The 26,000-nt window shown below is 35.3% G+C and overlaps 1 protein-coding gene and 2 pseudogenes across 1 annotated transcript in view; 1 reads left to right on the forward strand and 2 right to left on the reverse strand.

Annotated features, from left to right (window-relative positions):
- The window catches only part of AMMECR1 (Alport syndrome, mental retardation, midface hypoplasia and elliptocytosis chromosomal region gene 1), a 103,948-nt gene that overhangs the window by 58,015 nt on the left and 19,933 nt on the right, over positions 1-26,000 (reverse strand). The window lies entirely within an intron of this gene.
- Positions 9,207-9,322, reverse strand: LOC111729071 (annotated as a pseudogene).
- Positions 13,315-13,434, forward strand: LOC111729058 (annotated as a pseudogene).

A 26,000-nucleotide genomic window follows, 5' to 3' on the forward strand; every position in this document is an offset into this window, starting at 1 on the left:
CAATCCTTTCCCATAACAACGTCTATATAAAATATCTCTAAGACATGTCCTTTGGCAGACTCAGCACAAAGTGAATCACACTGTAACATATATAACATGTCTTCAAAATACCATGATGGTTTCTCAATAACACAGAGCTAAGTGGTATATTCTCTTTCTCAGTGACTTGAGTGAGAAATCTAAAAGTGTGAGTATATTCATTTCCTATCAAAAACACAAGAAATTAAAGTCATTTTAAAAATGCCTTCCATTCTCTCTATGTATATATATACACACACATATACATCATTCTTACTATAATCCTCTCTATTAAAGCAAAGATTCAAAATTTGTAGGGTAAATGAAAAAGAACATAGATTAAACACTATATTATGAAATACATTAGAGGACATTCATACACATCATGGGAGAAATTATATACAATTTCTTATAATGCTATGCTAACACTGATGAAGGTTACATAATACATTAATGGAGTAGGGTGCTAGAGGATAAGCTGCATTTTGCCAGGCAGCCTGGGAGCGAAGGCATTTCGTAGTAAGTAAGAGCATGGAGATATAAAAGTGCATAGCACTGTGGTCTCTTCTAGATTGAACAGTCTATGAATTTTAGGCACTGTTGAATAAGTGTTCTCAAGAGCCCTCATAAAAGGTAAGGCAGATGCAGAATTTTCTGCATTCTCCTTGTTCCCTACCAACATCCAATTTGGGGGTTGCTATTGTGGGGAAGTAGCTGTATCAAAGATGGGAGAAATTGCTACTTGACAACCCCACTGTGTTTAGGACAGATGCCTAAAGATGGAAGAAATCAGACTTTCAGTAGACAGAATAAAACTACTCCTTCAAAATCTGGGACTCTAATATCTCATTTGCAAATGTGCATCCAATGTCTTTTATAAAGAATACATATATGGAATTAAAAAAAAACAAAACACCTATAAGCAACATTTAATGGAGAAAAGAACTTGTAAAGTTAAGAATTTTAAAGTATATAGAAAGAGAATAACATAACTGACCACAAGAGATTGCATCTTGTGTGTGATAACTACTTTGTATGGGGCAATGACTATGGGGACATTCAATACATATTATCTAAAAATAGCAACCAAGGTTTTCTTTTCCTAACACACAGAAGGAAGAAATAGGCGATTTCATTCTTAAATGTATTATTTAAACATGTATGAGTTCCCAAAAGGACATAAAACACCAACATAACCACAGACAGAACAAAGGAGAAAAGGATTTGAGCCTGTTGAGAAGAGTTGCTCAATGGCAAGGAAATAAGGAAAACAGTTCATAGTAAGACAGAGACTGAATATTTTTGGAAAATACTTTTACCATATGGTTTAAGGCCACCTACATACATTGAAAAAAATATTACAAACTAGAAAGGAGCTCAAAATGAAATGAAATATTAATGGAAATGTTTATCTGAGGGTGAGCAGACATAGCTTTTTAAGGAATTTTCCTACTTCAGAACATTTGTACCACTATTTTCTGAGAAACCTTTGGAGAAAAGTAAACGCTCTCCATTTTTCCAAGTCTGTAGACAAGAACAGGAAGTAACCACCTATTCTAAGTGAATCCTCCCTGCCAGCCTGCAGCCAATAATATCAGGTCAATAGTAGTAGCTCTCAGGGAAATAAAGTTGCATGGAATCAGCAACGGCACAGAAAAGCAATGCAAATCTGAGCAAGATATTCCCAAGTCCAAGTCGCAAGCCACTTCCTCTGCTCCCCTTTGAGACTATCCCATTGATGCAGACCAGAACAGGTTAGAAATATGTGTGTGGGATACAAGTATGAAACAGGTGTATTTACTTAATTATATTTAACATAAATCCTATCTCCCCTGCCATACCAACGCAAAAACAGAGGTTAAAAAAAAAAAAAGACAGCCTTAGATATTTGCAAGCCACCACTCCAGCAATTTGCCCATTGGATTCTTCAGAATGAGGTTTGCAGATGGTAACGTTAACTATATGCTATCAATCCCCACCAATATGATTACTCCAACAGGGGTATTCAACAAGGTTATTAATATTGTAGGTAGATACCATTAAAGAGAGAAGCTCTCTAGCTTGGTTCTTTTCTTCTGCCTTCAAATAATAATTGCTTCTCAACTATGCTCAGGTTCTTCTGCTACTTGTCTCAAAAATAATCCAACTAAATTACTCATAACATCCAACTCAATACCATAATTTCCCAGGATCTAGGAGCTCAGAGAAAAACAGAAATTGTGGGGTCTTCTTTCCACCATCAGGTTAAAACCTTTCACTTCCTATTCCAACACAAAGAAGTTATACATCTAATTTACAAATCATATAAAATATAGACTCAGTTTGTAAAAATGTACTCGGTATGGTTAAATTCTGTATTAGTCTTCTTGAGGTGCCATAACAAAATACTACAGACTATGTGGCTTAAACAACAGAAATTTATTTTCTCACAGTTTTCAGGCTGCAAAGTCCAAGATCAAGGTTCCAGCAGGCTTGTTTCTAGTGAGAGCTGTCTTCCTGGCCTGTAGATGGCTGCTTTGTCCTCACATGGCCTTTCCTCTGAGCATTCAGAAAGAGAGCAAGTGAGCATGCCCAAGAGCTCTCTAGTGTCTCTTCTTATAGGACATTATCAGATCAGGGCCCACCCTTACGACCTTATTTAACCTTAAATACCTCAATATGGGCCCTATCTTCAAATACAGTCACATTAGAGTTTAGTGTTTCAACACAGGAATTTTGTGGGGTCACAATTCAGTCCATAGCAAATCCCTAACAAAAACGTTAGCACGCAGTTTAATAATGTATCTGTTATTAGTTGAAAGAACTTTAAAGAGATTATCTACTTCCTCTTCATTTTACAGGTGAAAAACAAAAGCAATCCAAGGAGACTAAGTGCAGAGTCACCAACTGGCTAGTGTTAGAATCTGTCAGGTTCTCCAGATTTTCTTACTACTGATTTAATTGTTTTCCCCCAGTACAGAGAAAAAAAAAAATTATAGCCAAACCATATGTTTCTAAAATACCAGAGAATAGGAAAATCTTATAATACTACACAATACTACACAGTACTATACAGGTAAGCATAATCTCTTCCTCCTCTGAGAGAGATTTGCTGAGAAGATACCAGGACAAACTGGAAATGCTGGATCAGCCAGAATCACTAGACCCAATCTATAAGCTTCTACACTATTCCCATTAGAAGCTCATAGCAAAACCTACCATTTTATCTACATGAAGGCCTTCCAATACCCTTTCTGACTCTCCCTCAATCTTCTTCATTTTTCTCCTATTGTCTAGCCAGCCCTCATCAAACTCAGGTGTTCTATATCTATACATTTCTGCTAAATCCATTTACCATCTGATTCTTTAAGTAATTCGTATTACTTATTGTGGCTTTTTAATGAATGAATGAATCATTAATGAATGAATGAGGCTTAACTCTTCCAGATAACTTGAAATTGAAATTGATAAGAAGCCCTGAAAAGAAAAATAGGAAGGAGTAAATGAAGTGGCAGGAAGGTAAGGTTCTGATGCACTTTACACTTTTAAACCCACACGTGTCCTTTACTGCAGATAAGGAAAATACACTAAATCTCCATTATAGCCTTATACCACACTCTTCCCTCCAACCTTTGTATATGGCCTGTATCCCATGGGGCTCAGAAAAGTAAGAGACACTGCTTAAACAGACTGCATGGGTTAGCACAGAAGATCACAAATATCTGAGAATGGGAATCAGGAATTAGCAATCTTTCAGTATTTTCTCTACCTGGTGTTCTCAGAAATTCTATCATAGCAACATTATATTATTTCCACCATTTTTATAATGCTAATTTAACTGGCAAATGCCAGAGTAAGAGAGGCAGTCTAAAGTCGTACATATGATTAGAAAAGATGAAAGTGTTTCTGTCTTGTAAATCAAGGGTAATCACCACCAACTTGCAACCAGCCAAGTCACAAGAATACTTTAAGGGATTAGCTTGATTCTGCCAATTTTTGAACTGAAAGAACCATTTCTTCCTATTAGCAAGACCGAATCAACAGTTTCAGTAAACTTTTTTATAAATTCAGTTTCAGACTTGATACACCGAGATAGTCTGTCTTATTATCTTTTTATAGACCCAAATTAGATGAGAAAGACTACCTGCATTGGAAACAAATAACGTATTTCTCTTAGTTTACACTGCAGTGGGTATTAAATTTTATACATGGTAGCACCGTAAAGATGAAATAGCTGGGTTATTTTTTGTTTTGTTTTGTTTTTTTCTGATAACAGGAACAAACCACAAATCTTTATTATGTGAAAATCTAACTGATAAAATAAATGTTAAATGACAAGTTGCTATAGACTTCCAAACTGAAATAATTTATATTTGGAGTTCTTATTCTGAAACTATTTGTTCAAAAAACTTTAAGGTTTGAGATTCAGCCTTTACTATGAAAAGATTTAATTATTTTAATATAAGACAGACCTGGCAAAAACAATGACCTTCTGCTAAAGTCTTAAGATTTCTAAACTCAATATAAGCAAAACTAAGAGACTAGGGTAACTAGATCCAGGAGTTTTAGAATGACGATTGACACAGTCGACTCATTTTTTATCATTAAAAACTTTTATGGAAGAGCATTTTGGGACTTCAATTTGACAATTTGGACACCAGATGGTCAGGGGAATTCATAACACTTCAAACAAAACAATGAAGACAACTAAGGGTTTTTTTTGTTTTGGTTTGGCTTGGTCTTTATTCCTATATCTTACCTCCCCAGCTAATGACCTATCTTCTACCATCTTGTGTTACCCTGAGAACCCACTCAATGACCAGAAAGAGTAGATAGGAAATAAATATGCTGATTGATTTAAACACTAACATAAAAATATAGAAAGTTATCCAGCTTCTTCATTCTAGATTTTTATCTTGTTTCCCATTCCAAGGAGATCCAATGAAATGTGCCAGCTTAATAAATAAGACCTGTAATAAAAATTATTTTATGTATGTTTTTCACGTTTTCTGGGTTTAGAAAAATAACTCTTTTGATTTTAAGGTCCTGTATTAGATTACTTGCTCCTTTGAGAGAAAGTTGATGGATCGACTCAGCTTTGTAGCAGGAATATGGCAAGCCCTTATTATTTTAAGGGGAAGAAGAAAGGCAAGATCTAGGGACAAAGTACTCAACTAAGACTATATTTTGTACCAGAGCTGTTTATGCTGCCTTTGCTTCCCTCCACTCTTTCCTCTTGCAGAAAACAGTTCAACCTCTCAGGAACATCCAAGAGGTTGATGTTTTGTTTGTTTGTTTGTTTGTTTGTTTGAAAATGGAATTGACATCCTCACCTCCAAAGAGCTTCCTTTTAAAAATCAACTTTATAAGATCAAAAATATAAATACTAAAATGGCAATAACTACATACTTATCAATAATTACTTTAAATGAAAAGGGATTAAATGCTTCAATCGAAAGACAGGGTGGATGAATGGATAAGAAAACAAGACTCAAACATATGCTGCCTACAAGAGATCCACTTTAGATTGAAAGATACACACAGACTGAAAGTAAAGACATGGAAAAAGATATCTTATGAAAATGGAAACAAATAAAAAGCTAGGGTAGCAATACTCATACCACACAAAATAGGCTGAAAAACAAAGGCTATAACAAGACACAAAGAAAGATATTTCATATACAATAGCCAAGATATGGAGGCAACCTAAGTGTCCACTGACAGACAATTGGATAAAAAGATGTGGCACAATTGGATAAAAAGATATACACAATGGAATATTGCTTGGCCATAAAAAAGAATTAAATCTTGTCATTTGCAACAACATGGATGGACCTAGAGGGTATTATGCTAAGAGAAATAAGTCAGAGAAAGACAAATACCATATGATTTCGCTAATGTGTGGAATCTAAAATAAATAAATAAATAAACAAACAGAACAGAAACAAATTCATAGATATAGAGAACAAACTGATGGTTGCCAGATGGGATGAGGGGTTATAGGGGACTGAGTGAAAGAGGTGAAGGGATTAAGAAATACAAATTGAGAGCAACAAAATAGTCACAGCATTGGGAATATAGTCAATAATATTGCAATACCTATGTATGGTGCTAGGTGGGTACTAGACTTATTGGGGGCACCACTTTGTAAGAGATATAAATGTCTTAACTACTATGCTGTACACCTGAAACTAATAACAATATTGAACATCACTGTAATTGGAAAAAAAATTAATTAGAAAATCAACTTTATTAAAGTATAATTTATATACAATAAAAGCACCCATTTTAAGTGTAAAATTCAATTTTGACGAATGTATACAACCATGTAACCTAAACCACAAAGTATAGGCCATTTCCATCACTCCATCGAGTTCCCTCGTGCCTCTTCGCAATCAATATCCTCTCCATACTCTTGGAACCTGGTGAACACTAACCTATTCTCTGTTACTATCGTTTTGTCTTTTCTAGAATTTTATGTAAATGGAATCATCCAATATGCAGTCTTTTTGTCTAGCTTCTTTCATTTAGAATAATACTTTGGATATTCATCTATATTGTTTGGTCCTTTTTTAATTGTTGAGTAGTATTACACTGACTGGATATACCATATTTATTTATCTACACATCCGCTGATAAATATTTGGGTTGCTTGCAGTTTGGAGCTATTAAAAATAAAGCTGCTATGATAATATTTGCATTCAAGTTCTTGTGGGAATGTAAGTTTTCATTCCTCCTAGGTAACTACCTACAAAGAGAATTGCTGAGCCATAAGTAGATGTATATTTAACTTTATAAGAAACTGCCAAACAATTTTCCAATTGGCTGTACCAATTACATTTCTACCAGAATTGTGTAAAAGCTGTCCACATCCTCATCAACACCTGGTATAGTCTGTTTTTTTAAATTCAAGTTAATGTGTGGGGATAGATAGCTCATTGTGGTTTTAATTTGCAGCTCTCTGATAACTAAGGATGTTGAGCACTCTTCAAGTGGTTAATATTCATTTACAATGTATCTTCTTTTGAGAAGTGCTTGTTCAACTCGTTAATTCGTTTTTAATTTGGATTGTCTTTTTATTGAGTTGTATATATTTTTTAAAAATATATTCTGAATACCAATCTTTATCACATACATGTATTGCAAATATTTTCCTAGTCTGTGGTTTGCATCTTCATTTTCTTAATAGTATCTTTGGAAGAGCATGTGTTTTAAATTTTGATGAAGGTGAATTTTATCAATTTTTCTTTTCTGGCTCATGTTTTTGTGTCCAATAGAAGAAATCCTTATCCAAAGGTCATGATCTTCACTTGTTCTCTTCTAGAAGATTTAAAAATTTAGCTTTTACATTTAGGTTTACAATACATTATGAGTTGCTTTTTGTGTACTGTGAGGTAAAGGTGAAGGTTTATCTTACATCTGTCAGTTTTTGGTATCACGGTGATGCCAGCCAGGCTCATAGAATGAGCTGGGAAGAATTTTATCCTCTCTTCTACAAGTTTGGTTTATATGTTCCATATCTACTTTATAGAATTCACCTTTGAAATCATTGGAGCTTAGATTTTAATTACAATTTTAAATCACAAATTTAATTTCTTTAATAGACGTTAAGATTAGATTTTCTACCTCTTTATGAATCAGTTTTGGTAATTTGTGTCTTTCAAAGAATTCTTCCATTTCCTCTAAGTTGTAGAATTTGTTGGCATAAAGTTATTCACAATGTTCCCTTATTATCCTTTTCATATCTATAGGATCTGTAGTGATATCCTTATTTCATTCCTGATAGCGGTAACTTAATTTGTATTTTTATCTCTTTTTTATCTTTATCAGTCTAGCTATAGATTTATCAATTTTTATTTATCTTTTCAAAGAGCTGGCTTTTGATTTGATTTTTCTCTATTATTTTCCAATTCATAGATTTCTATACTTCTAATATTTTATTCTTCTTAGAGTTTAATTTGCTCTTCATTTTCTTGCTTCATAAGGTGGAATCTTACTGATTTTAGATCTTCCTTATTTTAAAGCTATACATTCCCTTCTAAGCACTGTTAGTTGCATCCCACAAATTTCAATGTTGTGTTTTCATTACCATTCAGTTAAAATTATTTTCTAATTTCCTTTACAATTTCTTCTTTGACTCATGATTTAAGAGGTACACTGTATAATTTCTTAGTATTGGAGAATTTTCCAGATGTATTTTTATTTCTAACTTAATTCCATTTTGGTCAGAGAATATATTTCGTATTATTTCAAGTCTTCTGAATGTACTGGGACTTGTTTTAAGGCCCAGAATACGGTCTTAGTGAATATACTCTGTGGATTTGAAAAGAAAACGTATTCTGGTAGTGTTAGGTCCAGTGCTTTACAAATGTCAATTAGGTATAGTTGACTGGCAGTGTTGGTCAGGTTTTCTATCGCTTCACTGATTTTTTGTCTACTTGTTTTACCAATTACTGAGTTGAGAGTATTGAAATATCCAACCCAAATTTTGGTTTTGTCTGATTATCCTTTCAGTTGTATCTTTTTTTTTTTTCCATGTATTTTGAGGCTCTATTAGGAGCATACATTTAGGATTGTTGTCTTCTTGATGAACTACTTTACCATTATGAAATGTTCCCCTTATCTCCAGTAATACTATTTGTCCTGAAGTCTAATGTGTCTCACTAACAAAATCACTCCAGCTTTCTTATGATTAGTGTTTGCATGATATGCCTTTTTCCATGTTTTTATTTTTAACCTGTGTCTTTATTCTTAAAGTTGGGTCTTGCATTTTTATGCAGCCTTCTAATTGGAGTATTTAGACTTATATTTAATGTCCTTTTGATATGGCTATATTTGTCTATCAAGTCTACACTTGATATTTGTTTTGTTTGTATTTCTAATCTGTTATTTGTTCTTTTTTAATGATTTCTTTTGGATGAGTGTATTTAATATTTATTTTTACTGCCATTATGAGCTTATTAGTTGTGCCCTTTTTGTTGTTTGTTCCAGGTTATATATATGATGAATCTTTAACTTACTGCAAACTACCTTCAAGTAATATTACATCACTATATATATAACATAAGGACCTTCGCAGCACACTTTCATTTCACTCCTCTAATCCCTTGAGGCTATGGTCATACCTTATATAAATTCCATGATAATTAATTTTGCTTTAAACAATCACTAAATTTTTAAAGAAATTTTATTTTATTTATTATTATTTATGCCTACAGCACCTGTTCTTCCTAGGTGGTCCCCCATCCAAGTATTAACCAGGCCCGACCCTGCTTAGCTTCCGAGATCAGACATTAGGATTGTTCAAGGTGGTATGGCCGTAGACCATGGACAGTGGCTCCACTGGGGCACAAACCCAGGACCTTCTGCATGTAAAGCAGACGTGCTAACCGCTATACTATGCAACCACGTCCTAAATAAATTTTAAAATGAGAAAAAGCTATATTTTTATGATAAGATATATACTTATCACACTTATCTGGCACTCATTACTTTGTAGAGATCCAGTTTCCATCTGGTATCATTTTTCCTTCAGCCTGAAGAACTTCCTTTAATATTCTTGTAGTTCAGGTCAACTGGTGACAATTGTTTTAGTTTGTTTGAAAAAAAAATGTATTTCGCCTTCATTTATTTTTTTTTAATTTTTAGTTTCAAGTATACAGTACATTGGTTAGACATTTATATAGTTTATAAAACGATCCCTCTATTGCTCTTTCTCTCCTCTGGCTCTCTATCTAGCCATTACATTAATGCTAACTGCATTCCCTATGACGTGCTCCATTTATTTTGCTTTAATCTTTTAAAGGTATTTTCATTGGAGATAGCATTTGATGTTGACAATATTTTTTTTTTCTTTCAGCAATTTAAAGATATCATTCCATTGTCTTCTCACTTGTATTGTTGCACTGTTTCTAATGAGACATACGACTTATCTTTGTTCTTCCATGTGAATGCATCTTTTTTTCCCTCTAGCTTCTTTTTTAATGCTCCCTCTACTGGTTTTCAGCAACTTGATTATAATAGTCATAGTGTGGTTTTCATTGTGGTTATCCCACTTAGGATTCATGGAGCTTCTATGGGTTTACAGATTTCATCATAATTGGAAACTTTCAGCCATTATTTCTTCAACTAATTTTTTTTCTGCCCATTTCTCTCTCTCCTTTCCTTCTGGGACTCCAATTGCATATATGTCTGCTTGATATTGTCCCACAGTTCACTAAAGCTTTTTTTCTTTTCCATTCTCAGTTTCAGATTGGATAATTTCTATTGTTATGTCTTCAAATTCATTGATCTTTTATTCTTCAGTCTAATCTGCTATTAAAATCATCCAGTGAATTTCTCATTTCAAATACTATACTTTTGAGCTCCGGAAGTTCTAATTGGTTCTTAATATATCTTCAATTTCTTTCCTCATTATATTTCTTTTTTTCTTTTTTTCATAGCTGTTTTAAAGTCTTTGTTTGATAATTCTATAACCTTCATTTCTGGTTCCATTTCTATTGACTAACTTCTTCTAGGTTATGGATCACATTTTAGAGCCTCTTGGAATATCTAGTAATTTTTGGATATAAGATACTACGATCATTATATTATTGAGCATTTTTATTTTACTGTCTTCCTTCTCAGTATGTTGAAGTTTATTTTGTCATGAATCTAAATTATTTGTGGATAATTATTTTTCAAGGCTTGTTTTTAAGTTTTGTTCGTTTGGGTTCCAGGTGCCCTTTACTCTAGGGCTACGTTAGCCCTATTATTCAGGTGTGACCCTTCTGGGGTCTCTATTGAATGCCTTAGGTGTTTAACACATGCACAAATTCATATTCAGCTGAAAATAAAGGGGACGTTTATGCAGATTTCTGGAGCTATTTCTCTGAGTAGCTCCCCATAGTACTTGCTCTACAAATTCCTGCTGCCTAGGCCTCTCTGAGCTCCTATCTCTGTCTCATCAGTTCAACAAGACTGCAAGCTCTGTTTAGGTTCCCTCTCACAATGCTATGGTCCAGAAACTTCCTGCAAGCAAAAAGCCAGGGTGACTGTAGGGCTCCCTTCATCTGTTCCTTTTTTCTCAGGGATCACAGTCCTGTGCTACCTGTTGCCCAATGTCTGAAGACAGTTGTTTCATATATTCTGTCCAGTTCCTAGTTGTTTACAGAGTATATGAGGCAGAAGGAAACAAGTGTTATACCAGTTATTCTCATATGGACCAAAGTGGAAGTATCTAAGCCTTTCAACACTGAGTTACTTTAAGGATCAAACTCTGGAGGTTTCATATATTAAAAGTGGAAAAACCTACCACTAATAGAAGACTACAGCAAGCAGGAAAATGGCTCTGGAAGCAGAAAGCAAAATGGATAGATCTCTTCAGATTTGACAGGTAGTGAACTCTCAGAATATGAAGTGACTCAACCAATTTCAGGGGCAACGTACTGCTCAGAACCAAAAGGTTAGAGGTGTCAGTCTTAAAAAATATATAAAATCAAGAACTCTAAAATCCAAAGTAATGAAATAAAAAAAATCAGAGCACTCATGTAGAAACTGAAGTTGACAAAAGTGTCAGTTACCAGTCACACTGATATTTCTTTCTATAAGTCCATGCCAAAAATAGCTCACTCCTCTTATTCTTCCTCCATACAAGTTTTTTAAAAATGCAATCTGAACAACCTTATTTACAACAGCTAAAAAAATCTTGAATTTATTAATAATCATGAACGATGTCTGATGTATGTGTGTTTTGTTACTGCTGTTTTTAAAGGGCTATTTTTTCAGCTATGATGATTTAAACACTCTTATGGCACAGCGATTTACCTCACTACTGTACTAGGTAACACTTACTTTATCATAGTCTTAATAGCACAGATATTGTGATAACAGTGCCATGTCTATAGAAAGGCAGTCATCTAAGGACTGGAACTCTACACTACCTAAACCAGATATGCGACTCTTTTATGATAGAACTGAAAAAAAATTACTGTGATATGTTCCATTAGATTATTGTATTAAAATTTATTTTAAAAATTTCCCAGTAACACATTAGGCAACACCGTGATAGTTTAATGATCAGAAAGTAAATTGAGTCAGCTTTTAATATGGGAGGCAAAGAAAATAAGGGTAGCAGTAAGCAAGTCAGTGCGGAGCCTATGAGGAAAAAAAAAGCAAAATACATGAATGACATTGTCTGAGGAAGTAAGGTAGTAAAATAAGTAGGATAACTGCTTACCTTCTTGCTTTACACTTCTCTTTAGGTAGTCCTATATCATTGCCTACTTCAAAGTCTGTAACTTTGTAAATAATGAAGTAGAAGCTAAACAAAAAGACTAAACTCCCTGGGAAGATAAGAAAGAACACGGCAGTCCTACCAACAAGCACCAGTCCAACAACTTTCTCTGTATATTTATGGTTTAAACAGCCTCCAGCTGAACTGCCAGGTACATGGCAGACTACAAGTTAGCCAAAGGTGGTGTGTAGGGTTTGGAAATAACAGTGACCTACTCAGCTTCATCACATCAATAATAAAGAAAGCAAGATTTGTCACCTGAGCTATTGAATATGCTTATCCCTGAAAGCTAATTTTCCCCCTAGAGTCCACCTAGTCCTCTTCTTTAAAATCAGCAAGAACACCTGAAACCTTTGCTCTCTAGATAAATCCCACAGATAAAAAAATATTTTAAACTAGACCCGTCTCTCCACTTCAGGTATGAAATGCACATATGGAACTTCATACTCAGTCCAGGGCTTCTATATAGTTATAAAACCAAGGACCATGGGAAATGTAATTTCCCACCAGGCCTACCTTTCCCACCCCTTCTTGGCATTAAACACTAACCAAATTGCCATTCAAAGATGCAGATCTTGGGACTCAACAGGCCTCAACTAAATATTGCTAGACTGATGAAAAAATCTTTTTATTTGAAAAGAGTCTTTCAGTGACCAGCTTCATGCTTTCAAACTTGCCCAGAGTCTTTCCTCATTCTGCAAATGTAAACATACAACAAAAGTACCTCTTCTTCAAAGAAATGAAAAAGAGCAATGGCGAAATTATTGTAATTAGCAATAAAGAACAGTTAATCAATTAAATCCAAATTGTTTTCTACAGGAACACATTTCTCGTTTTGTAATGTAAGACAGGAAAATTGCCAAATGATTGTTTTACTTATAATTAACTAGTTCTCATATGGACTACAAATTACATAATATATGTAAGGGTCTAGCCCAATGCATGATTCACTAAATGGTAGCTCTCTTTTCACCTCAAATCTGTCTTGGAAGATCAGTTTGAATTAGAGAAATCTGGGTATAAGGTGAAAGATTTATATGATCTGCTACGGCCATGCCACCCTGAATGTGCCCAATCTCGTCTGATCTAGGAAGCTAAGCAGGGTCAGGCCTGGTTAGTACTTGGATGGGAGACCGCCTAGGATATACCAGGTGCTGTAGGTGTAAAAATATATAAATAAATAAATAATTTTTAAAAAAAAATAAAAAAAAAAGATTTATACGATCTGAAAAAAATACCAGAGCATAGGGTATACAATTTAAATGAACTAAAAGTCGTTTTTTTATTACTTTGGAATACATTCAAACTCACCTGCTCATCTCTCTCCTTCTATACTCAAATGGTACTTTAATAAATAAGGTAAATAATACATGAGAATAACTAGTAATGAATATATCTATATACATGGAAGTTCTTTTATACCTAGAACAAAGCCAACCTTCATCCATCTGGCTCACATGAATGATCAATTCCAAAAATGGGAAAACAAAATATGATTGAAAAACAAATCAATAAGGTTTCTACTGTTGAAAATATGGGAATTCTTTAAAATAATTTCAAAGCATAATAGCAAAACTAAATCTAATTACATAATAAGACAAAAATCGTGATTTAAAAATTACGACTGTATAAAAGACACATAAAAAGGAGCATTTGGCAAATGATCATGACAATATGTATATGTTTATGCATATGTATGTATATGTATGTGCATGTGTATATACTACTGAAAACAGCTAACTTTTACTGAGTATATTTACTATGCGCCAGACCTTTTCCAACTAGTTACATGTAATAATTCTTTTAAATCCCTACTACAACCCTATGATGTAGATACTATTATTATTTCCCATTTTACAGATAGGGAAACCAAGAATCAGTAATTAACTTGTCAATGGTCACATAGCTACTAAGTGGCAGGGCCAGGATTTGGAAGCCAGGCATTGTGGCTCCAGGGCCAACTCTCTTTACCACATACTCTGACTGTGTATTATTTAATATAAACCACCTGAAAAATAGGATTCTAATGTGGAACTGAATTATTGGCTTTAAAGAACACCTGGAAAATGGAGCTAGCATAAAATCGTTGACACTGTGTATATCATAAAAATTAAAATAGAAGATTAAAAACATAAAACTTCACTATAAAGAAATGCTCTAAAGATAAAAATCTGGAAAAAATTATGTCATAATAATATAAATGGACTGAGTATTAATAACAAGCATCCCATTGAAAGAAAGGATTAAAACTCTTATATAACATTTTTAAATTCACTATAAATGTAATACAGGTTCACTGTAAGACAATTTTTGGAAAATACAGAAAAGTAGAAAGAAGAAAATAAAAATCACACATAATCCCACAACCCAAAGAAAATGAAAATTTATGTTTCCTGACAGTCTTTTTCTATGGAAATACTTTCACATGGTTAAGATCATACTGTACAGTTTTGTGTAGTTTATTTTTTAACTTAAGTACATAAACATTTTCCTACATGGTTAAAATTCTTCAAAAATATTTTAATGGCTCCATGATATTTCATCATATGGGTGAACTATAATTTGGGGGAATCATTTCCTTCTCTTTAAAACTGTGGGGAACATCTCTACGCATTAAAGTTTATTCAGATCTCAGATTTATTTTCTGAAGATAGATTTTTAGAAACATAATTATCAGATCAAAGTATATGAACATTTTTCAAAGGTCCTGATGCATTTTACCAAATTGCTTTCCAGAGAGACAGTGCCATTAAAATTAAAAAAAAAAAAAGAGTGACTTTATTGTGTTAAAACTTCAAGAATATTTATTTACAACCAGCATTTATGAATTATTTTAATTGGTGGCAGCTGCTTTAAATGTTCTCATTGTTAAACCAGTAAAATACCACAATGGAAACAGACTGTCTTAATTTAAGGTCAAATGGCAGTTATAGTTTAAAAATTAAACTCAAGAACACTTGCCTCGTGGTAAGAATGGCTTCTTTCCAACTTGCAGAATCCCTCTTCCTCAAAACTTAAAACGCTCGTGCCAAATAAACTTATTCTACGGTCTTACACCATAAAACTAGAAGCATCCGAGGCTGCTTTTTTATGTTGTGTTTTGTTAAACATAGCATAGTTAAATCGATACTTTAAAATCCATCTATCTTCACCGTTCTTCAGGTAACACGCTATAAAGCAAATACATTACATTTAAAGAATAAAGGATAAGCATAACTTTAAAGTAGTTGTAAAATTGTTTCTCTAAAGGTGTTTTATTCCTAACAGCCTTCTCTCCAGTCTGTGTTTAAGTGTTTGGCCATGTCCTTACAATCCAGCTCTATCAGGGTTGTTCACAACCATACAAGAAAGAGAGGCCTTAGTCCAGAGAATGGAAAGAAAGGTAGAAGCTAAGGGCTGTCAGAGATAATGTTCCTCTCTTGAAGCCTTCCTCCCAAATAACTTTCAAAGAGTCTACCAGGAGTCACTGTTAGCTATTGCAATTTAATAATCTCATGGCTTGAGCAAAAATTTTAAAGTGCTTTATTTTTCTTCACAACACATATCACTATTTGTTTATTGTCTACCCACTAAATTGTAAGTTCCAAGAAATCTGTCTGTGGCACGGCTGCATCCCTAGTCCCCGGAACATAGAAAGGGCTAAATATGTTTGTTGAATGAATGAAAGAGAATTTTGTTGTGGGTCTAGGCCCAAGAAATACCAGTTTTAAATGTGTAGTGAATGTCTAACTGTGGCACAAAGAATTTATATCAAAGGCATAAACAGCTTTCTCAGGCCCTTAAGTAGAGTTTGAAACTCTCACACTTTAAAGATACTCTTAGAGACATAAATGTCTCAGAGATAAAATCAGGGGGAAAACTGAGAGATGTTTTGTTCTTAGAATTCTAGTGATTGGGTAAATCATGTATCCGAATCTCAAAGTTCAAATCAATGCAGTATAGTAGGATAAAAATGCTATAATATGGTAGGAAGGGGATAGAAATAGGGATGGGCAGCCAAAGACACAGGCCCAAGGCTCAACTCTACCATCCGTTAGTCAAAAGACCATAAAGGAGTCATCCAATTCTCTTCATGTTCAGACATGGATATGCAAGTGCACTGTCTGCTTAATGGGCTGCTATAGATATCCAAGGACACTAGGCATTTAAAAGGTCCTGGAAACTGCCGATTATTATAATGCCTTTCCAATAAAGGTATACTTATTTATGTTATCATCATTTTTGGCCAACGAGCCCCTCAATAACTGTTAATTTCCTTCCTTGGATACCTGAGAGAAGTAGGGATACTCTGAGTATTATAATTTGTTAAAATAAGTATTATAATTTCACAGGTGGTTCTTGAATGGATTCCATACCTAGGGAAATGTAAGATTCTGGTGTGATGGGTGCACCCTGAGAGATTACGCTTTACTCAAGTGGTTCAGGGCTTTAAAGAGGAACATTAAAGAGGAAAGTAAGTTGATATTCAATGAGAGCATACTATGAGTCAAATGTGATTAGCTTTCCCATGCATCTTACTCTTCCCAGAAACCCTATTAAAAAGGTTTATACAGATGAGAAAACTGAGGCTTAGCAGTTGGATTACTTAAGCCTAAGACACCACCGGTATGGGGCAGACCTGACATCAACAACTAGGGCCAACTCCAGAGCCATAGAAAAGGTCTATCATCTCTAGATAAGAGTGAGTTTGCACACTATCTCCTTTTTTGTTATTTCAGTCATTTTTTAATTGATATATGGATTAACAAAAAATGCTGATGCACTCTATACCATCAGTAACCAGATTAACAGTAAGAAAATTCTGAATCCACAGGGAAAAGGTGATTTTCAATCTGATAAAGCAATTAAATCTGGTCCCTAAGTGCGGGTAGGTAGAAGAGACATCATAGCCCATTAAACATGCACTGGATAACTATTTTAAAAATTTCTTAAGTAAACTCAGGATATCCTTGGCAACCAAAAAAGTCATTTTCCAGTACTTCCCATCTGATAAACATCCTCTAGTTTGGGGACTTATAGAGAGGTGACTAAAGAACTGTTATCCCCCCAAAAAGTATACCTACGCCAAAAGAAATGCTCTTCCTGAAAATACCCAAAGAAATATGTGGTAGGAGTCCCTTTAACCTCTATAGGTACAGAACACCAGAGGAAATGTTTAGTTTAAGCAGAGTGAAACTGTACATCAAAGAAATTGTTCCAGCGGCAGCAAGTTTCCATGCAAAGGCTAGTTAAATCATGGCAGGGCAGATCCAAAGGGGAAAAAAATGTAAGTCATCAGTCAAACTTCAGAGCTCAAAATCTGATGGCAAGCGATAAGGATAGCTGGGAGAAAAGTCACCATCATTTGCCTAGAAGTTTTTCTAGGTTTGGTCAAATACAACTAGAAGTGAGGTGTGGTTTTGTGTTGCTCTGATAGGCTTTTGGAAAGCAGAAAGTGTCCTCTTAGATCACAAGAAGAACTTGGGGATCTTCTTTAAAGAAACTGCACATCAGGGTAGCTAGGGAGTCATGTGGATTCCTTTACTGCTACCCTTGGAGGCAAATTTGCCAACTGGCAAGAAAACAGAATCTTAAAATGTCACTGATAGTTATAAGATGAAGGCAGTGGCCATGAATGGCAGGCTCACAGGCCCAGTCCTTGGTATACATTCTTACCAAGCCATCACATACCAAGAAATGTGACCTAGGTGGAGCCCGAAGACAAAATTAGCCTATCCTTCAAATATTAGGTGGGGGGAGGTTGAAGTGCAAAGGAGAGAAACAGTCATAAAGGAAGTATGCAATCGAGCTTGGCCAGGGCCACAAAAAGTGCCAAGGAATGAATTGCCCAGAGGCCAGTCTAAAATTCATGGAGTTCTCCCAAGGCAATCAGCACCAGTGACGACAACAGAAGCTGGACCTGAGAAAAGCCAAAGCTCAAAGTCTTAATAAGTTCTTCAGATCCTTTAAGTTTTAGACTAAGTATCAGCTTCTCAAAGAAACTTTCTCTCGACCTATCTAATATAAAGGATACCAACTCTGTTATTCTCTATATTGATCTGTTTACTTATCTCAAATAAAATTAGTTCAGTCTTGTTTCCCCCACTAGACTATAAGTTTTGTATAAACAAAGACCTTGTCTGCCCTTTACACTATTACATCCCCCCAATGCTTAGCTAGTACCTGGAATACATTTAAGTGCTAAATAATAATTTGTTGAATAAAAAAAAAATGATTAGTTTATAACAATGATTCTCAGAGTGTGGTCTTTGGACCAGCAACATTGGGGTCATCTAGGAACTCGTTAGAAATTCAAATTCTCAGGCCCTACACCAGACCTATTGAATCAGAAACTCAGGGAGTGGGGCCAGCAATCTGTGTTTTAACAAGCACTACAGGTGAATTTCATGCATGCTGAAATTTTAGAACCACTGGTATATAACAAGGATGTATAAATATTCACCTATCAAGAGTACAGAAAAATATATTTCCTAGTCGTAGGAAGTACATAGGTTAAGGTTCTTCTCTAACATGGGGTTGGAATGTTTGGTCAGGTCATCCACAACTCTGAGTCTGGTAGGCACACAACTAATATCTTATCTGGAATGTAGCAAGCATTTCCAAATGGAGGCTATTAAGCAGAGATCTTGAACAACTTATTTAACTTCTCCAAGCATGTTTCCTTATCTGTGAGAAGGAAATAATACCAACATCACAGGTTGTAAGGATTAAAAGAGATTTTTAAAAAATATTTTTTTTTCACCCAATAAATGCTAGTGGTGGTGCTGCTTCTTACTGAATTTATTTTGGCTGACCTGTGAAAATGAGTAACTCGCAGCAACAGTTTTCAACTCCCAAGAAAGTCCTGGGAAGAAAGTATGCTATTTTTCAAAGGGTATCACCCAAATGCTAGATACGAGTAGCTTTGTGAGAGAATAAGGATATACCATTTGCTAGACAACAGAGAAAAGAGATATCAGAGAGGTGAGTTAACTCATGAAGGGTTAAAAGAAGAAGAAACAAGATGGGAACCGAATCAGAGATTGCTAGCCTTGGGTGAGAATTGCTGGCAGTGACAATGGAAGGGTTCAAAGAGCAAGGCTATGCTGTGATGGATTCTCCTCAGCTGGTAAGAAGAAAGTCCTTATATGTCTAATGTCTATATTTTCCAAACCAAAACTCGGCACAGTCTGATGAATGAGTATACTTATGAACACAATGAGACAAACTGAAATCAGGGCTGTCCTGGGAAATCCTGAATATATGGTTACTGTCTGGAAATGGTCTATTTTTAAAAGAACCCAACACCAGCATGGCTAAAGAACTGCACAGTTTCACAATACCCGTATACAGTCTCTGGTTATGACTCACCACGTATGATGAAGGCTGTATGGGCACATGACTCCTAAAAACTCAGAGCATGTATGAAAAGTTACTTAGGGTCATTTTCTCTTTCTTCCCATTCCACCAGACGCTTCCGGTTTTACAAATTTATTGGCCAAAATCTAGAGGCCTTAGTAAAAGATCATCAGGCTTATCTTGAGTGTCCTAGATTAGCTACTACTGCATTTTAATAGCAGTTCAAGGGTTCTTTTGAACTATTTCATTGCCTTTGGTGGTAAGGAGGAATACAAGGTGCTTCAATAAATCATGTTCATGTCAATAGTTTCCTGAGATCCAATGGACAACTAAGCAAAATTTTATAACAACTGGTTATAAAAATGAGGCTGGTTAGAAGAATCAATGGCCTTTCTGCCACTGATTCTGTCAGGTATGAGACATGCTGCTCTCAAGTCAGTCAGAGCTAAATGAGTTTGAACAATTTACCTTCTTGATAAAGGTAGCAGGTTTAACAAAGATAAAAGAATTCCATCTACTAGAATTCAAGAGTGGGATGTCAAAAGAGGTGGATGAAGGATAAAACAGTTCTTACTGTTGTCAACTTTCCTTCCGGGGATACGTTTCCTAAATAGAAATCAAAATACAGAGACACACTAACTGTTACAGTCATCTAATGTATCTGAGACTGAGGAAGTGTTGTTGAATCAGAGGATTTTCCACTTCAGGGAAATGGCTACGCCTCCATACCTAGTTGAGTAAGAACTTTCAAATTGTTCTGGTTTCCTCTCCAACCCTGGAAAAGAGAGGCCACCTTGTTGTTGTAGTTGGAGAGAACACATTCAACCACTGGGCCTATCAGAGTGACAGCAATTAGCATAAACTGATCTAATTTGAATCTGGAGCAGTTCACACCTTGGGTAACCAAAGGTTCCTTGGTTTCCTGGGTGTCCTCATTCTGGAATGAAACTAGTGTGCACGCTGCTGCTCAAAATTCCTCACCTCAACCATGTCTTACATCTCGGTCTTCCAAGTTACTAGTCTACATGGCACTGTGCAGTATGGGTTAGAGCTGGAAGACTTAGCTCTTGGAAGACTCAGTCTGTTATCTAGAGGCAAGTCAGAACTAGGTATTCAGGGTGTACAGCTGTCTGGATTAAAAGAGACTAAAAAGGAGCTAAGAGGTTTTCCTTCCCTCATTCTTTCTCACTAGGAAGCATGGGTTAGAGACTATACAGGCCCATCCCACAAGGATAAACAAGATGAGAAGCCAAACTGCAGTGGACAGCATCAATTTAGTACAACAAACCATTATGAAGCACCTTTTCTACTATGTGCTATACGCTAGGGATTAGAAATGAAAAATACCATCTCTACTCCCTTAGAGCTTCTAGCTTAGTAAGTGAAGAAGAGAAACACATAAGTAGAATTTAATATAACACAGAAAATGATAAGAAAATAGCTGTGAATGAGGAGTGATGGGGCAGAGAGGAAGGCTACTTAATATGGGAGTTAAGGGAAACAAGAAAGGAGAGGACCATAACTGTGGAAAAGCACTTTAACTCAAAATCTGTGGCTTGGAGCCACATACAGTATAAGTTGAAGATAGAATAAAAGAAAGGGGAAAGGCCAGAAAGCTCCTGGTCAAAAAGCCAAAGGGGCACCATTGCTTTTGGGCTTTTTTTAGGTGGCAAAGGCTTTGACAGGGTGGAGAATTCTCTCTCAGCACAATGCCCACTCATCCACCTACCAACGAACAAACCTTTACAGAGGTTGGATCTGGTAAAGAAACAGGGAAAAAAAGCAGATGTGTAAAACACCTGGCAGGATGCATGCCACATAAATTATCAGCAAACATTATTGCTCTTAATTTCCCCTCAAAAGCTCTACCAAAATTTCAGGAGTCAGATTGTATACTCTCAGGCATTGAGGAAAAACTAGAGACCTCCAAAGTATACCTGAAGACAAAAGCACCAATCTTATTCTATAGGTCTTCATCAGCAGATGGCTGACAGAGCTCTCCAAAATCCACTGGGTCATGGCATAGCCATTCTCTTTGGATAAATAGTGTGAGCCTAACATGAACCCCTAGGTCACCATCCACATTATTCAGTAAGATGCCAAACTATACCATTTCTTTCCTGTGCTATTATTTGTACCTATTCTTTGCTCTCAAACTCAACTTCACAGCTAATCCTTAGCTTTCTCTGGGCTAAACTACCACAATGTTCCCTTCAACAATGACTGTTTTAAATGCGACCAATCTCTCGCTCTGATTCAACCATATAACCCCTATACCAGTATTTATCAATAGGTCAGAAAATGAAGTCAAAATGAATAGATGCTTTAATTTCAAGCCTTTTCACTCTTCCCTCTCCTGATTCAAGATTTCTCAGATATTCTCATTTCCTGATAGTTCCCTGAACAAAACTACTCAATCAACTCTGTTTATGATCCTCGCTAATTGGAATGTCTAGTCCCCACCCCCCAAATCGAATTCTAAATCCTTATGATTTGAAACGTAATTCAAAATCATCTGTGAATCTTTCGCTAACAAACAAGTTCGTTAACTTCAACATGACTAATACGCCTCCTCCGTTCTCAAGTATAATCATGAATACCCAAATCTCCATTATCCACGTGTGGCTGTTTTCCCTCTCTGTTACCAGCTTGGGGTATGGCCACTTCAGTGAAGGCACTGGAGCAAAGTAGGGAAGGCACATACAGGCAGCTCACAGAATGAGAGAAAAAGTCAGGAAAAGAAGGCAAGGAAAGTACTATTTTGCACTATTTGCAGTACAGTCCCTAATAGAAGTATGGATAATGAGAGATGATTAAATATATATGTCGAATTTAGTTACATCAATTTATATTAAAAATTGAAACATACCTCATAGCCATAGAAATAGTCAAATACTTATTAAGTAGAAAAGATGGTTTACTTATATATGTCCCAGAGGAAGAGCAAGTTGGTAAATTATTTTATGTATACTGGAAGTTTACAGACCAAGATTAATATGAAATGTGTAGCATACATAAACACACACTAAGTATGTAGGTATGTCCATCATATTCATCCCTGTCAGAAAGCTTGCCAAATCAAATTATTCTTTAAACTCCTATTAGTCCAGTAAACTGTCAAATACATAGATGGCACTCAGGTGGCAACTGACAGTGATCTTCAATGCTAGCTGAATGAAAACCTATCCAGCCAAGTTCAGGAGGAAATTAAATCATAAAACAGCTAAAGAAAAGGATCCAGCATGTTACAGCATTCTTATAATTGTACTGAAAGATATACTGTAATTTACTTAGTATAGTCAAGAATTTATAGAACCATGATTCAGAGTCACACACAATCTGATTTTAGCACTAAAGCTGAAAAATAAAACCTACTGGAATCAATCTAACTTGCTTTAATTCCTGGAATACAGGTAAAAACCTATTATAGTTAACATCGGGATAACAGCCTCTATATAACAATGCTGTATCTCATAATGAACCTGCAGTAGTTTGTTAATTTGGTTACAAAAATTATTTACAGCAAATAATCATGGCAAACAAATGTTTTCTTCAATTCTCTTTCAGTAACAGTCACTCCCTATAATGAAAAAAATGTTTATATGCTGTTGGCAAAGCAACTCTCACTTGATAACTTACAGTGAATCTTAGATCTGAAGAGTTTTCCCCCTACAGTTTTATTCAACACAACTTCCCCATCCCTCAGCTCCTTAAAAAGCATGCGCAAGCAAACATTAACTATCTAATATGGATGTCAAGTCCATTCATTGACTATGCCATGAGCTTAGTCTTCAGAATCAAATTATTTTGCAGTAAGAAACGATACTTTTCCATTTTTCTGTGTTTACAGCAGTACTGAAATGTACCACATATGGTTCCACTGATGTAAGTTTTAAAGAAATATTTAATGTAATTAACATTTCTAGTGCTTAACAGTAATGAAAAGGCCACTGGTAAAAATGGATGATTTTCATCCTAAATCAATGGCATATTGCATATAAAGTTAAGACCTGATGAAATTAGGTATTTTTAGAGCATGAGATTTATGCAACTTCTCATAATTGTACTTACTGAACATAAACGTATAATACATATAAAATACTTTAGGTTCTTTGTGAATAGAGCTTTAAAGTGTTTTCTTTTATCTGTAACAGTATTTCTTTTGAACACATTGAGTTTGAACACATTAAGATGCCCTTATGAAGGATTATTCTTATTCCCATTTTAATATTCAGTGGAACCAAAACCCAATAACCTGCTTACAATTTCACAAGGAGTTAAGCTACTCTATTTTCTTTCTGTCAATGCTATAATGCTTAATGTTTTTGAACTGCAGTATCCCATTAGTTGGTTGAATTCATGATGCACTTTCTCTCTCCTACATATGTGATATGTGTGGGTATTTTAATTCAAAATAATTTTGGTTTAAAATTTTCATGACACCTTTTGAAGTACTGAGAGGTAGATTAAAAAATTCACTGCTCTTAATTTCCTTGCCTTGAGAAAAAATTTAAAAATTAACTCAACACTTTTATATAAAACGATAATCTAGGTAGGTAATAATGGAGTGAGAAGGGGACGGTAAAGAGCATATGGGGTCTCTGCTATCAAAGGAGCTTATCCCATCCAACGTGGGATATAGACACGTACACAAATAATAGAAAAGGTTAAGTGACTGAAGTATTGGGAAGGGGTGATGAGGGTTACAGATGGGTCAGGGATGGGAGGATGTGAAAAGTCTGAAAGCAGACAGCTTCAACATTTCAAATCGCAACACTGATATCATGCTGTAGCTTTTAAATTACACTCCATATCCTACATATGTATCCTCACCTATATGCAAAAAGATACATATGCGGAAGTGCTAAATGCAGTTATCCAAGTTACATTCTGCTTCCCAAGCCATGCACCCGTGGTGCAGCATACGGCCAGAGAGGGCATTTATTTCCTAATTCACACAAAGGCTATGTACGTGCTAGCAGTGGCACTGGGATATTTATTGTCTCCTATATTTCCCTATATCAGCAATGCTACTATCTAAAGAATGCATCGATAAAGGACTAGTTAAATAAACTATGGTACATCCATACAATGGAATATCTAGCAGGCATTAAAAAGAAACAGGAACTATAGTCTAGTTATATTGTGGCAATCAGTTTCTTGGTATTTATAATACACTATAGTTATATAAGTTGTATAAGAAATCACCAGTGAGGGAAGCTGGGTGATATGGAATCTCTCTATACTATTTTTGTAACATCTTGTGAATCTATAATTATTTCAAAATAAGAAGTAAAAAAATAGAAGAACTAGGCACTTCTAGGTGTGCCAGTGTAGAAGTATCTCAAAGACTGATTCTTAGCTACAAAAAGATATAGAAAACATGCATAGTATGCTACTCTTTGTGCAAAAAAAAGGGTATGCATATGTACATAAATGCTAGTATATGCATAGATTATCTCTGTAAATATGTACAAGAAACTGGTGGCAGCTATGGTTCCCTTTGGAGAGGGGAGCTGGGTAGCTGGGAGGCAGGGAGATCTACATCTTATTGTCCATCTTATTTGGAAATTCAAATTTCATACCATACGCACATACTACCTCTTCAAAAACACTTCATTCCAGGGGGAAAGTTTTCCTGGAAGGTTTTAAAGTATCCTTTCCATCTGGTATATTCCCCTTCACCCAGTTTAGAAGGCCCAGGGATTATGTGATGGAATTTAGGGATAGGTTCTTCCATTGATCCAGCATTCTGGGTTCTCCTGTTAGGCTGTAAGCTAGGGACTATACCATTAGCTGTGCTTGGCACAGTGTCTGGCATATTTAGGGACATAGTTTTTCTCAAATTCATTTGACTTATTATCCTGCCCCTTCCTTTAAACTACTCTTAAAAACCCAGACCTAGAAGGATTCTTTGCCATTGATTTGCCCCCGGAACAATGTTTTAAAAATTAACTTCTCATTAGCATAAGTTGTTCCCATGTCAACAAATGTCTATCCCTAGACACTAATGCTCAAAATGATACAGGCTTATTCTAGTGAAGGCAGGTTCATGGAAATGCAGGTGATTTATAAATTTCTTTATTTCAATATCTGTATGTCTGTGAACCAGATGACTCTTCAGTCATCTCAGCTAAAATCTGCCATCCATGCTTATCACCCCCTAACTTCGATAGGTTTTATATATCCCTCTATAAGGCACTTATTTGTTAGTTATTTCAGTGCATAACAGCTCTCTTACTAAAGTGTAAACTTCTTAAGGGCAGGAAAGCCTTTTCTACCTCATTATTCCTACACTAACTAATATCTAGGTGAATCATCCTTGAAGACAGTTCATTTAATTAACATTTCATAAAATTAAAAACTAAACAACTTTTAACATGTCATGTAA

Source organism: Pteropus vampyrus, unplaced genomic scaffold (genome assembly GCF_000151845.1).
Source record: "Pteropus vampyrus isolate Shadow unplaced genomic scaffold, Pvam_2.0 Scaffold244, whole genome shotgun sequence".
NCBI classification, from domain to species: Eukaryota; Metazoa; Chordata; class Mammalia; order Chiroptera; family Pteropodidae; genus Pteropus; species Pteropus vampyrus.